The following is a 15,100-nucleotide window of genomic DNA, read 5'->3' as shown; positions in this document are numbered from 1 at the left end:
CCTGAGGTCATACAAGAGTGTACATCAAAGTAGGGAATTGCACACAATGGAGCCACATAAGGCCCATATAAGTGTTCTTAATGTTATTTTTCCCCTCAGCCCCAAACTTCTGCAATTAAGAAAGGGAAAAACACAGACATGCCACTTAACTCTAGTGGGGTGCCTTAACTCCCCTGTTTAGCTTTTTCTCCTTAGTGAGGTAGACGGAGTAGCAAAATTGCTGTCTTGGACCAGGTGTTAATTAAGGAGAGTCTGGGTTTTTATAGGTCCCAGTTTTCCTTTCTCTAAGCTCATGACCCCCATCTACAGTCATATGCCTATTCTACAGCCTCATCATGCAAGGATAGGGTCATTGTGAGTATTCAACATGGGTTATAAACATTGTCTGATCCCCTCACAAACATTAATTCACGTAGTATTAGAGCTTTTCTTTGAGGCAATTTTCAACCAGAAATAGAATTGGATATATATACCCAATCTGTATGTATATAAATATATGTGTGTGTGTGTATACTCTTTCTACAAAGAAAGCCAAAACTTAATATATTTACAAGATTTACCAAAACTCATAAAAATGTTCTGGAAGCAGGATCAAAATAAGGTTTTTTTTCTGTGTCCTGGTCCAAAACTGAAGTGAAAAAGCTTGCTTTCTTTTTCTTGTAGGAGCAAGGAGCTCCACATTCACTGCTTACTTCACAGAGAATGAACCAGTTCCCTGTCAGATAACTGTAAATATCAGATTCTGGCAGAGAATTTAGGATGCAGGAAGGCATGAATTTGTCTAGAAACTCCTTTTACAGAGAAAAACAGGGTTGTAGGAAAGTCAAAATAACAACAGCATATTATCAGGTGGGAAGAGCTAAGTTGGAATGAAAAGATCTGACAAACATAAGATTAGACTGGCAACACATTTCCCAAGATAACAGAATCATCAAACCTGGAAAGGTAATTTCAAGGCATCAGGGTTATTTATTGTTGTTGTTTTTTTTCACTCGAAGTGCAGTGTAGCAGCTAGGAAGTTGGAAGCAGTGATGCCATTAAGTCTAAATTTCTTTAAGGCAGCAATAGCAACCAGTTAGCCCCTTCATTCTGTACATTTTACCAACTTTCCCCATAGTACCACAGATGCTCACATGTTCATATATCACTGAGTTCCTCCTGAGTATTTAGACAGATGTTTATTGCTATTGAATCTCCCAGACGTTGCCTGCAACCCCAGTTGCCACCAGGTCACTCCACAGCTTGATTCTGTCTATCTGCTCACTTCCCTCCCAGATCAGTATCATCTGTAGACTTGCTGGCAATTGAATTGACATAGGAGGAACATCCCTGACAAAGAACAGCATGAAAGAAGGCTGCCTTAAGGAGCCGAGTTGGTCTGAATGTCACAGAGGAACTCCAAGAACCTCCAGTTTATCTCAACAGCCTTTTTTTTTTTTTGCTAAGAGCATTTCCTTTTGAATAGAGATAAACTCAGCATCGGTGACCACAGCTGAATAACCTGACGGAGGGGAGCTATCAGTTCTTGCCAACTGCACAGCCTGATTCACACCTGTGCTGCGTTCATCGTGCCTCGGAGTGAGTCAGTGATATTTTCAGCTATAAAAAATGAAGGAAGGTGAGAATCGGAGAGCCCTCTGACTTTTTAGATTGTGTTGTACTGCTCTGTCTCTTAATTACTAGTTAAGCAGAAGCTGATTAATGCCATGAAATCCAAAGCTTAATAGAGATAAAACAAATGTTATGCATAAAATGAAAAAGCAGCGAAAGCTCGAAAATACACTAAATCTTCTTTGCTACCAATAAGTAACCTCAACCCCTGTGTGATCATTAAGTGTCCCTAAGGATTTCAACACTAATTTGTTTGACTTTTAGTTAAAATTAGGCAATCAATTTCTTCCCCTAGGTAGTTGCTTAAGGCCACTTTCATTGTACATCCAATTTGCTCAACTTCTGTGAAGAGAACTTTAGCATATTAACATGAGTTAGATGTTGGACATGTTAGATCTGGAAATTATGGTTCTGGTTCTTTCCTTATTTACTCTGAATTTAACTCTTTCAGATGGGCATGTTGATGTTTCATATCTGCGTATGTTTATTTCTTCTTTACAACATGAAATATCAGTTATTGGGCTTAAAACAAGAGTATGTGGGTAGTATCATCTGGCTTTCACTATACAGAAGATGGGATTAGGCGATGGCAATTTTTATCTTTACAAGTTACAAATATTTGGAATATCTTCCCTTGCAACAACTCAGACATTATTACCAAATGTCTGCAAACATAATCCCTTCCATTTGAACAATGATACATGCAAAACGAATTCAGATTCCTCATGCCTTTTTGAACACTCCTACCTGGAAAGTTGGAATTCTTCCATTGACCTAAAATATTTCTACTTATTTGTGTGTTCTCTCAAACGTAGGACACAAAAATACGTAAGCGGTTAGAGTAGATAACTTTTATTCCTTGAACACTCAAACTTGTATTAATTCCAGGAATGGTTTCACTGAACACAGCTGAAATATTGACTATGCGAAGAATTCAGGGTCAAACTCTAATGCTGTTTAGCTGACATTTATTTCTCTTATTTCTAAGTTCACATTAAGTAATTAACTGCTTAAATAATTGCTTCATTTGAATACTTACATTTTAATATTAATCAATTCAGTCATTTTTAAGAAATATAGTACTCAAAATGAGTTTCAAACATGACACCAAAGCAATTTATTAAGCAATTAAAATTACTCTTAGATGTGACAAATTACACACTTTAAATAATTCAATTAAAATGTGATTACTGCCTCAGACTACATTTTTAAACTACCGTAGACACTCTGCCATTAAGTAATAAATAAATAGCCCCCTCAAAAAATAGCCATAAATGTTTGGGTTCTTTCTTCCTTTTGCCATTGGTGCTAAGAGTTTGAGGATTTACTTTATTACCATGGGTTGAACTTCTTTGAGTCTGTAAGGTTTTCTGCTGATTAACAATGAGCAAAGCAAACAGCATTTTAAATGGGAAATAGCAAGATGCTCCAATAGCTTCTTTGCTCCAGCCTGTTGCTCCCCTTATGGGACATGTTGTGTTGCGGATCACAAAACAGACTGGCACCCAAACAGCTGATTCCACGAGTTGGAGTCTCAGAGAAATGAGCAAAACTAACACACCATAGGGGATAAGGATAAAATTTCACATATCTTTATTTATCACTAATCACTATTGAAATGAGCCACACTTGGTCTGTGTGAGTTACAGATGTGAGCGGTAGTCGTGGGGCTACTTGCAGCAGAAAGGCAAGCTTCGCAGTAAGCACTTTCTGCAGCATCTCCGCTCCTGGCTGTACTGCTGGGAGGTTAATGATCTGGAGTCTGAACTGCTTCCTCAGCTGCTAGCTGAACTGATCACGGCTGAGATGCACAAACAGGTAGATTTGACTGGAGAGAGATTTTCATAACAGCTGCTATGCATGTGAATACACCGGGTGGGATTCAGCTCACTGAACTTTAGCCATTGCAGATAAACTTTCTGTAAAACTATTGTATGGGTTTTCTCTATGTTCAAAAGAGCTGAACAAGGACACCTGGGACATGATTGGTCCCATCTTGCAATAACATATAACTTCTGTACAGCCATGATGACAAACAAAGCAGATCCCTAGTTTGCTCCCTGATTGTCCACTGTGTTTAATACTGTACTCCCAGAATAATTTTTTTTGAGTAGAGTAACTAATTCTACCTAAGAAGAAACCTGGATATGGTTTTACAGAGAGTTTTCCATAAGTCTTGCACCCTAGAGGTAGCTAAACCAGGTTTGCCTTGTGCACTCAACTGATTCCTCAACCCTTGTCCAGTAGCCCATGCACATCCGTGCCAAGCCAGGACACTCTCCAAGGCGTGTAACACACGCCTGAGCACCAGTCTGTAAAAACATCACTCTGGCAGACTAAGAAATAGCCCTCCTTGTCTTTCAGGTACATGTTTGTTTTGGGGTGGAGGTTTTAGAGCTGCAGGGGAGACCCAGGTCATAGGCATGTTACCAGCTTGTTAGCTAGCTCTACGCAGTGTAAATACCAAGCTCTTTACAACACCTGGCCTTGGAGTCAGGAATTACCCCACTGGGTAATGGGCATAGATTCAGAGAGAAGAGAGGTCTTTCTCTGAAAAGAGATTAGAAAACTAGGTTAGGTTAGACGCCCAACCTCTAAATAATCTCGTTAAAAGCGGTGCTTCTTACCTTGGCATCCAGAGGAAATTTGATAATAAACCTCAGATTTCTTCCTCCCTCTACGTTAGTTCACAAAGGATGACAAAAAAACCCTCCCCACAAATATTGTTAGCTGGGTCACATAGCATGCAGGTCACGAATCATTTAGCACTAAAGTGTCCAACAGTGGTCTGCTGCGTTTGTTGTCTGACCAGTAACTGCTCAGAACTGCACAAAATGAAGCACTACAAAAAATAAAGTGCAGTTCAATTTACATTTTAATCTACAGCTCTACAAGCAAAACAGATCTTTAGATTTTGAGATAGGTAATATAAAATTTGTGCATGTATATGAATGTGTATATGAATACATATATAATCTAAATTCTACACATATAATTGTCTGCGTGTATATGCATATACACCTATGCATATATATAATTATATATATAAGTTTAAATAAATATATTTGATTTGGGGTTTTTTTTTTAGAGGAATTCTGCAGATTCCACAAATTCTTGGATTACCCTATGACTAGCATTGGTGTCTACTTTCTGTCTGTCTTGAATAAGAGTAAGAAAACAGATGTTGCTCTTATTCTACAGGAAAATTCTATGGGAAATGACAAGAAATTACAGGAAACATTAAAATTCATTGAAGTCTATGGATTTCAGCTGTATTTCCAAGGTTGCCTGATTTCGTACCTCCAGTACCAGCTTTAGTTGGGATTTCACAATTGCAAATGATCTCAGAATTGGATGCATTGTCTTCCATCTATCTCCATTTTCAAATACTTGTAGTAATATCTAGGTGCATGGAGGAGACTTCCAGTGCTCTGAAGCAGCAGCCAAGAAACACGTTTTAGTAGTGAGAAGGAAAAGACAATTTGGAAGGGTTTTGTCAGGTGAAGAATCTTTTTGTTCATTGTATGGGTAACACCACACTAGAAGATGTAATTGCTTGCCTTAAATCTTGATAAGAAAAATATTTCTCCAAAAGGTGTTTATATTTTCTTTCTGGGGAAAAGAACTATGAAAAAGACAGAGGGCTGTTGCTTTACAAAAATCCTTTATTCAAGTAATTGCTGTTTACATAGAGACCAAGCTTGTGGTTGTTCTTTTGCTTGACAGCCTTCCATTTAAATGCATGACTGTGTGTCAACACCTTCAGGAATTTCTAAATATCTTTATTTACACCTAATAACAATAATAATTTCTTTCTCTTAGGCTCTGCTTCTCTTTTCATATGCATCAGCTTTCCTTCATTGAGTTGTTGAGGTTAGTCTTACGTTGAACGATGGGAGTAAAGGAGAAATTGCCATCACTAATCTGTTCTGATTGCCACACAATTAAACAGATGCCTGTATTGAAATTCGACTTACTGCAGCATAAGTGATATAAGAGTGAGTCCACTATACTAGTCATAATATACCAAGCCATTGTTAGATATACCTACATAGGGCAACAAAGCACTTTGGTAAAGATCTCTGAGATAACTCTGAGCATGTTAAATTATTTCTATGAGTCTGTAGTTCTAACTCAGACCTTGAAAACAGAATACCAAGACAGTGTGGTACAGAACTAACTAATATAATAATCTGTACCTCTCAGCAGAGATAATGAGTTTAGGTGCAACTATACCAACACAACCATAAATGCTTTTGGTTCCAAGCCTAGATCTCCTTAAGGCGAGTCCCATGTATGATAGAGATATTCCTGGTGAAGTCAGGGTGTTGGTGGAGTAATAAATAGAATTAGACTCAAAGATTTATATAATTCAAAGGAGATTATTCCCACCAAATTTCTTGCTCTACACTCTACCTTTAGGGTGAAGATCCCATTGGAATCATGCTAAAACATTCATTTGAGTTTGAGAGGACAGAGTTTCACCTGGAGCTCCAATATTTTCTATATTTACTTCCAAATCTTTTTTTCTGAAAGTTAGCAATAAATAAAATCTTCTAGAGCGTATATTAGGCACATCATTCTATTAAACTATTTATGTAAATTAATAATTCTGAATTCAATCCAACCTTAGATTTAACTTATTGTTGAAGGAAGAATGATGTGGTATCCAAGCTATGATGCTGGAATAGTTACAGCAGCATAATAGTGGCATCAGTGAAGCATAAGTGCTGTCTAATTATCATAATTGAAATTCTTGCAATTATGCTGTCATTTCATTCATATTAACACATTTGGTCGAGGTATCAAGGTATCCAGGTTCTATAGGTTAAATCAAGATTTACTTTTCCGCATTCACTTCGATAAACCATACACTTTGCCACATACTTGAGATTTAATTGTGATTCGTGAGTGTTTTGCACAGGTGGGAGGCATTCTGCAGGAATGGTGACAACAGCATTTTGAAATTGAGTCAGCTCCTCTGACTGAGATATGTCATAACAATAAGTCTAGAAGATGCTTTCCCACCCCTTTGGTTTATTTAGATTACAAATATGTCCTTTTGCCTACACATTGTAGAAATACAAAATCATATAAAGCCTGTTCATACCAGTAACAACTCAACCTTATTATTATCTCAGCACTGATTACTATGGAATGAATGTGTTATCCAGAACTCCAGTTAAGTGTTGTCCTATGAAAAAACACCATCACAGAAACCGTTAACTTGGTGTTTATTTGATTGTTTGTAGACAGGTGGTTTTGCTTTTGATGAGGTAACAGCTGTTATTGTGCTCAGGTCACAAATTGAAATGGAAAGGCTAAATTTTAGAGGATGTTTCTAGATTTTTATACTGAAGTATTGGTGCTGTGACCTTTTCTGGGATAACTATAAAATGCGATATGCTAATGAGTATCATCCCACTGTTTTCTTGTTCTCCAGCCATCCTTTTCTCTCTGTCTCTGTGGCTCCTTGTTACCTTTTTCTGTTGGCTATAAAAGAGAGAATAACTCTTCATTATAGTTTTTATACAAAACGGAGCACATAGATCTCTGATCCCTGACTGCAGTTCCTAGGTAGTACCACCACAAAATTCTTCGGCAGAATTCATGTTTTCAATATACCCCATTTCATCTTCAAAATAAGCCTGTGCACTTTTGGAAAGCTGCTCTTAATAGGGGCACAGAGCTTGTTGCTCACTGTAGTTATCTCAGTCAAAGTGTAATGCAGTTAATGAGTTACAGGGGATCAGGAGTTGCCTACTGATTGGATTAACTATGGTAAATTGACTGTATTCTTAAGCTCTAACTTCAGGCAAGCTGAGGTTTTCTTTATTGTTACACCATTTTTCAGGATGGCGGAATTTGTTTTCTGATGTTGTGCGAGCTATAAATTGTTGCTGGAAATACAGAGCGAGAGTTTATGTAGACCTAAGAGTTGTGACATCAGAGGGAAGAACAAGATGAGGTCAGAAAATAAGAGGTTCCTGCAAGGAAAGATGTCTCAAAATCCCAATCCAAACTCACGAACCCTTAATAAATTAAGGAAAGAAAAGAAGAGAACATCAAAAACTAATGTCAATGTGAATGCTGTGATCTCAAATTGTGTTCTATCTTCAGTGTGGAAGCAGTACCTAGAAAATTGAATCTTTATTATTTCAGATGCATTTGTCTAGGTCAGTGTTATGAAGCTGAACCCAAATAAAATCTTCTGACTAGAAGTCCATTGCCTTAGCCACACAGTGCTCATTCCAGTTTTTGGATTACTAAAAGAGCAATTGAATTTTTCATACCTAACCAATAACAGGAGATAACATCGGGATAAGACTAATCCAAAAAATATAAAAATATACAGTACAGTTAATCTCATCCTAAATCAGATGTCTTAATGAAGTCCAGCTGGATGTGCCTCTAATTGTGCCTCTTCTCTCCACTGATTCTGATGAGATAGTAGGAAATAAGGCAGGTAAGATGAAAGTCACCCAACATCTTGCTACAGAAACACAGAAAATGAAAAATTCCTGATGGCATTTCTATGTTTGATTTAAAGCAAGGATCCTAGCAACTTAAGCGATGATTTTAGAAATGCTGTTTCTAAGGTAAGAGGAATAACTCCCCAAGATGCTCTTTTATCATATACAAGCTGATTTCTGCTCAGGTGTACAAAATATAGGCTTGCTGGATTAGTACCTGACCAAAAAAGTTGAACTTTAAGAAGGAAAAATAGTCAAAAGTGCCAGAGGTTTTAGGTTTTAAGTGAGGCAGCTGTGAAGGAGGATGAAGAATATGTAAATAAGGGGTAAAAAGAAGAAAAAAATGCCCAAGGTGAAATGACCTGACTTAGCCAAACAGTGATTCAATGCAGAAGAGTGTAAATGACTGTCCCTTGTGTCAGAGGGCAGAAAGCAAAGGAATTTTAAAGCTTATGTAAGGAAAAAAGTATATTGGTTAAACTAGGATATTCCTCTAACAAAAGCAAGGAAAGAAGCAGGAACTCTCTGTTTGTTAAAAGCACTAACACCACATGAATTCAATGATAGCTAAAGGATGGGAAATAGGCACATTTTCCATTTCTATGGTTTGCAAGTATTAGAAAACAAACTGGTTTTGTAAGTAGTACCTGTCAGAAAAGGATTCATGTACTAGCCCTGAACGCAGACTGCAGATTACTTTCTGATATTTTTCCTTCTTTTTTTGGGGGGGGGCAGATTTTCACGTTGATTTTCCAGTTGTGTTTTTAAAGATGTTTTAGCAATTTAATTTATTAGCTCGAATGATCACAAAGACTAAATCCTAAACTTGAGTATGCCTTAAAAGTAAATGATAAAATCTTTAAGCAAAGACACTTCAGAATTCATTAATATGACATTTAAAGATGAATACAAGTTTGTTAGTCCAATCAGGGAGCAAAACTCATGCCTAATAATCTGACTCCAAGAAAGCAGAGCAGTTTTTTAAAATCTGAAAGGTCTTCATTGCAGCTGTATGCAAATACTCACCTACCAATAACTATTTTTTCAAGCAAACTGTAAGCATGTTTTATTAAAAGGACATGCAAACATTTCAAACAAATATTCTTGGAGAATTTTAGGAACAGAATAATGGGTCTGTGTAGAATATAAAGTTTATTGAGCATTATAATACCGTTAAGCATTTATTTATTTTTGTTGGCAAAATAACTTTTTTTTTTTAATGCAAATGTCAGCATGTTCCCATACCAAAAAAAAAACCAGAAAATTCTAGGTCTCAGGAAGATTTGAATCTCCTATGTGCTCTGTAAACCTCTAACCAGGTCTGCATGATATAGAGTCCAAGATATATGTGTTCCCCTCTAAGACCTGCCAGTGGCTAAAATGCAGCACAGGATTTCTGGCTCATAGGAAAGACAGTAATGTGAGTTAGACAAAGTTGCTTGTGATTCCCATTGATTTGTCTGGTCGATGCAAACATGGGCAACTCCTGACTTGCTCGGTTACTTGTTACTGCAGCAGGATGAGCTAGCAAAGTAGTAACCGATAAGCACAACCGTAATTCAGGACTATACATAACATGTATTGTACAGGAACACTGCAGTGGAGGAGAAAAGGCAGAAAGGGGGAGTTTTGTGCACAGCACGGTGGGGAGCAGGCACTCAATAGTAGGAGGGTGGCAGCAGTGGAGATGGAGCTTGGGTATTACCCAGCTTATGGTAGAGCTGGGAGCAGTTTCATGGGTGTGGGGGGAGTATTGAAGGAAGCTGGGAGAAAGTATAGATGCTGATGAGAAAAGATAGACACTGTCAGAAGGTTTGGGGTTACTGTCCATGAGAAGGGTGTTGAGCCTGAGACATCTAGGAAACAAGGAAGAGCTAGGGATGTAAGAGACACAGAAAGAAATAATAATAAAAATGAGAGCGAGAACCACTCAATGTGGTTTTTGTTCCGCTTACTAGTTTGAGTTGGAAGTCACTGCTGTACGCAGGTCTCCAAAATCCTCCTTTTGAAGCTGTTCCAATTGACACAGTTGCGTAGACAGTCCTCAAGCGTGAATAAAGGACCTAATACTGAACGCTTCTTTCTTAACACTTGGTCTCCATTGTATGGGGGTTTTCTGTGTCTATAGACTGACTTAAGGGAAAATACCTTGTGCCATAGAATTTGAGCAGACCACGTCTTCCAGGGATCAAAGTTTTAATTTCCCAAAAGTCAGGATGGACGATCATTCATCCCTCAGTATGCCCCGATTTTGCTATAGCCCCATCTAACTATGCACCAGAATTGTGTAGATAACATCACCTCTAACATCTATTAAAGATCAATGAACTATGTGCATTAGTCTCTTTGACATGTTTGTGATAATTTCAATAGACCATGTATATATTTGTATGAAATTGTGGGTTTTTTTAATATGCATAAAAGTCACATACTGAAGTTTATCTCATATCTGACAGTCTGTTGGAGATATTTAATGTGCAGTGTGTATTCAATTTGTTCACTCAATTTAAGGACAAAGGCAGACTTAAAGGGTTCTTTTTTTTCTTCCCTTTTTTTTTCTTTTTCTTTTTGCTGCATGGTCAGGAGATGATTGTGCTTCAAGACATTAACATTTCTAAAGCTGGGCTTTGGCAACTTTTGGGGAAAAAAAAGTTGTTAAAAAAACAGGTATCTTGATTAAATATTGAGTTTAGGAAGAAACAGATGAAGAAAAAAAATATCCAGTGGAAACCTTAGGGAGAAAAGGAGTACCTATGCCTTGTGTAGCTCTAGCTTGAGACTAGATCTGATTCAATGATCCAGAACAAAATCTTGACTAAAGACCAGGTTGTTGTGCTCTCATGAAAGCTGTGTACATGTTCTGATTGTGTTTTAGCTGGATGAATTGCAGACAGACAATCTCTTGGAAAGTTCAGATTTCTGTAGGTATAGTTTTCTTTTCTCTTTGTATACCTGCCTCTACGAACAGTAACTGTTTTATTAATTCTTGTACTGCTATTATTTTACTTTTGTTTCAAGGTTTTCCAGTTGTTGAGAGATTTTTGAATGATGGCAAGACATTATTTCATTTGTGAAGCTGGGAATTCCTTTAAAAAAAAGCAGTGGTATAGTTCTGAAGTTCACAACACCTCATACCAAACCACAAAACCCAGGAGTAGGCAGAAGGCTTTACCACCAAGCTATATGATCTGCTGATAGCAGTAGTCATCTTCTAGTGACAAGTGTTAATGAATGACTTTTTGGCATGCAGTGTGCATTGTGCCTGACACCCAACAGCCACTATCAAATTATAATAAATGGATGTAAAATAACATATTTAAGTCCTGACCTAGAGTCTGGACCACCTGAGTGGTTCATCTGAGTTGAACCACCTTGAGTGCTTCTTGTCACCAGGTTGACCCCAGCCCTCAGGAAGATCTTACAGATCATTTTTAAATGTGAAAAGATTTTTTTTCTGAATGAATGAGTTCATTCCAAATACACAATTAATCCAGAAGCACCAGTCAAGCATTTTGACAGCATGGAGCTTTCTGTACAATAATAAAAGCTTCAATATCACCACTCCAGCAGGTTACTGTACTTGAAAAGGGTCGAAGAATAGACAGATAAGCTACTGATTAATAAGACAGTAATAGAGGAAGGTATAACACTATGTAATGGACAGCCTTAATTTTCATTTTAGGGATAAAAGGACCAGATCTTGTCCTCACAGTAATAGAAAGCCATAGAAATCCTGTGTTTTGTATTACTCTTCAGTTAAGGATATACCTGAAGCTGCTTTACGTTTATTATGTTTCTAACTGTCTTAAGTAGAAGTTGATCTTTCATGAACAATTGTTGCCTAGCAATGATACTTCCCCTGTAATTTAGTGAGTACGCAGGTTCTTAATTATGCACGAATTATTTTTGAGTTCTTCTGTTGTTTCTTTTTATCATCATTTCTTCATTAATAACAGTCCTAAATTTCTAATAGCAAGCCAAATTTCTACCCTCCTTTTCAGAGTAGGAATAAGTAGAATTAGGACCCAAGTATCTGCCACAAAACCACAGCTAATTTGGTAAAATTCTCATTGAGCTTGGTCAGTCAGAAATCAGTTTTCTGTCAAGGGACCACAGGGTCATCAAAGCTGTCTGTCTTCCCAGAAACTGTGACATGGTACTTGCTGGACCCATGGCGTCTTAGGTTTTCCACTTTTTGGGAAAGCGTTTGTCTTCTACCACTGAAGGGTCAACACATCAGTTCAATAACATCTGGAAGTCAAGGTATGCAGGTATAGAAAGAAGATAAAATCATATTTATCTTGCTTCTCTTGGAACCTGGACTTAAGGGATAGTCACAGTACGCAGAGTGTGTGTATAAGCACACTACACCTAGTGTTAGGTGTCTAAAGAGGCTTAAATAGGCTGTCATCCACAGCAACAAAGCTATGAAACGCTCTGAAAACTGCCCTTTCTCGACTGGCTATAGGAGGGGAGGACAGACAGTAGCATCCTTTAACATTCAGGATCTGTTCTTACTTACGGAGCTCACCAACCCACAGGTCTTCTGGGTAAGATAAGAGAACTTAATGCAAGCACTATCTCTGTCTTCCTGAGGTGCATCACATGTACTGTACATGTCGTGGTTTAAGCTCGGTAGGCAGCTAACCCCCACACAGCTGCTTGCTCCCCAGTGGAGTGGGGGAGAGAATTGTAAGCGTAAAAGTGAGAAAACTCATGAGGACAGTTCAATAGATAAAGCAAAAGCCGCGTGCACAAGCAAAGCAAAACAAGGAATTCATTCACTCCTTCCCATCGGCAGGCAGGTGTTCAGCCATCTCCAGGAAAGCAGGGCTCCATCATGTGTAACGATTACTTGGGAAGACAAACGCCATCACTCCGAATGTCCCCCCTTCCTTCTTCTTCACCCAGCTTTTATTGCTGAACACAACGTCATATGGTTTGGGATATATATATATATATATATGTATGTATGGTCTGAACCCTTTGTTCAGTTAGGGTCAGCTGTCCCGGCTGTGTCCCCTGCCAACTTCTTGTGCACCCCCAGCCTCCTCACTGTCAGGGCAGCGTGAGGAGCAGAAAAGGCCTTGATGCTGGGTAAGCACTGATCAGCAATAGCTAGATCATCTCTGTGTTATCAACACTGTTTTCAGCACAAATCCAGAACAAAGCACCATACCAGCTACAATGAAGAAAATTAACTTTATGCCAGCCAAAACCAGTGCAGTACCTCAAAAAAAAAAAAAAAAAAAAAAAGAAAAAAAAAAGAAAAGAAATGAACCCTTAGCCTTTCAATTCTGCTCCTCTGAAAGCTTAATAGGATAATAATCATCCCCTAAATTCAGTGAACTGTTCAGAACTGTGCAGTAAGTATATGCAGTAAGTCCAACAATGTCCCAAATTTCTAAACTATTATTATGCCATTATATAAATTGATGGCACGTCCTCCCTTGAATCTTGTGCTCAATTCTGGTCAAACCATCTCAAAGAAAGAGATAACAGAAGTAGAAGAGGTCTGTAGTAGGGCAACAAAAATTATTAGTGGCATGAAAAGACGAGGAGAGATGAAAAAGATCAAGGCTGTTTAATTTCAGAGTTAAGTAAGAGTTGAAGTCACAGGGGCTTATTAAATCAGAGATGTCATGCAAATCAACTGAATGTTTCTATTTACTCCTTCATATAATACTAAAGAGAAATATAAAGGAAAAAAGAAAAATAATCCATCATCTGAAAGGAAATACAAATTTTGTACAACACAGTTCAGAAAGAAGCCAAGGAACTCAGTGTAACAAGCTACTAAATGACTCAGAAACAGAGACTCCAGTACTGTGAGAAATTAATATAATATCTTTAGCTACATTGGATGGAATACAAAACTGGAAAGAATAAGAAAGAACAGAGAAAATATAAGACTGAGTGAATCATGGCCCTTCCTGATGTTCACCCAGGCTTCAGGGGCTGTCCCGCACCTGCTCTCACCCACACACGTGGTGTGTACGGGCCGTCCCTGTTGTTTATGCTTTTCAGATATTTGCACGCAATTAGAGGGTACATCTGGTGAAGGTAAACCACAGATGTTTAGTTTTATTATTTTTGCCTCTTAAGTCATTGCCATCATACTAAGAAGTCTGTTGCTTCTCTTTACATATTCTCTAAGCAGTGTTGTTTAGAAAGGGGTTATCACCTCCATATCAACTTCTGTCTTACATTTGCCACCCCAGCTTACTCAAACTGCTTGACAAAATTTACTTCTAAACCTCTTTAAAATATAAAACCCCTTTCAAACAGATTTAGCCCAACTTAAACAAAGCACCAGGAATTCTCTGTTATGCAAGGATTCCCTAATTAGACTTTTCTTGAAAATCAAGGTACATGTAGGTTAGAGCATGTTGAAAAAAGAACAGTTTTGAGCCTACTGTCACATGACAGAGACTCAATGAAACTATTGTGATCTAAGTGTGTTCATACCATTCTCTTGGAATAGGGTAAGAGCTCCCTATACCAAAAGAGATTCGCAACTCATTAATTCAATATTGTAACATTGCTTCAACTGAGCAAAATAAAATGATTGAGAGAAGGGGGAATGGTGACTTGAATATTAACATATTGGTTACAGCTATATAAAAGAAGATGAATGTCAGGCATGCATCTTCTCGTTATTTACCCAAATCTTACAAATGAACTCAAATACCATCTAACATATTTATTGTAGTTATTTTCATTTCCCAAATCTGGTGAAGTGTAAAACTCAAGTTAAGTCTTGAGGAATCACTGCACTGGATTTTGTACAAAGGCAGACAAATAGGCAGAGCCCTAATGTGAACGGTTCCAGAAAGATGCTTATTATTCCCAGATGTGATTGTATAACTGAAAGGTGCATATTCTAACTTTCAGCTTGTTCTTTTATCTTATTTTTCCCCTAATAACTAATTCACTTATCTTGATTTACTACATTTGGAAAGTTGTTATATAAATATTAGTTGCTGTGTTTCATATGAAATATTTAATAGAAGATT

Source organism: Calonectris borealis, chromosome 1 (genome assembly GCF_964195595.1).
Source record: "Calonectris borealis chromosome 1, bCalBor7.hap1.2, whole genome shotgun sequence".
Lineage (NCBI taxonomy): Eukaryota > Metazoa > Chordata > Aves > Procellariiformes > Procellariidae > Calonectris > Calonectris borealis.
The sequence above is the reverse complement of the archived record's forward strand: the minus strand, read 5'-3'. Positions refer to the sequence as shown.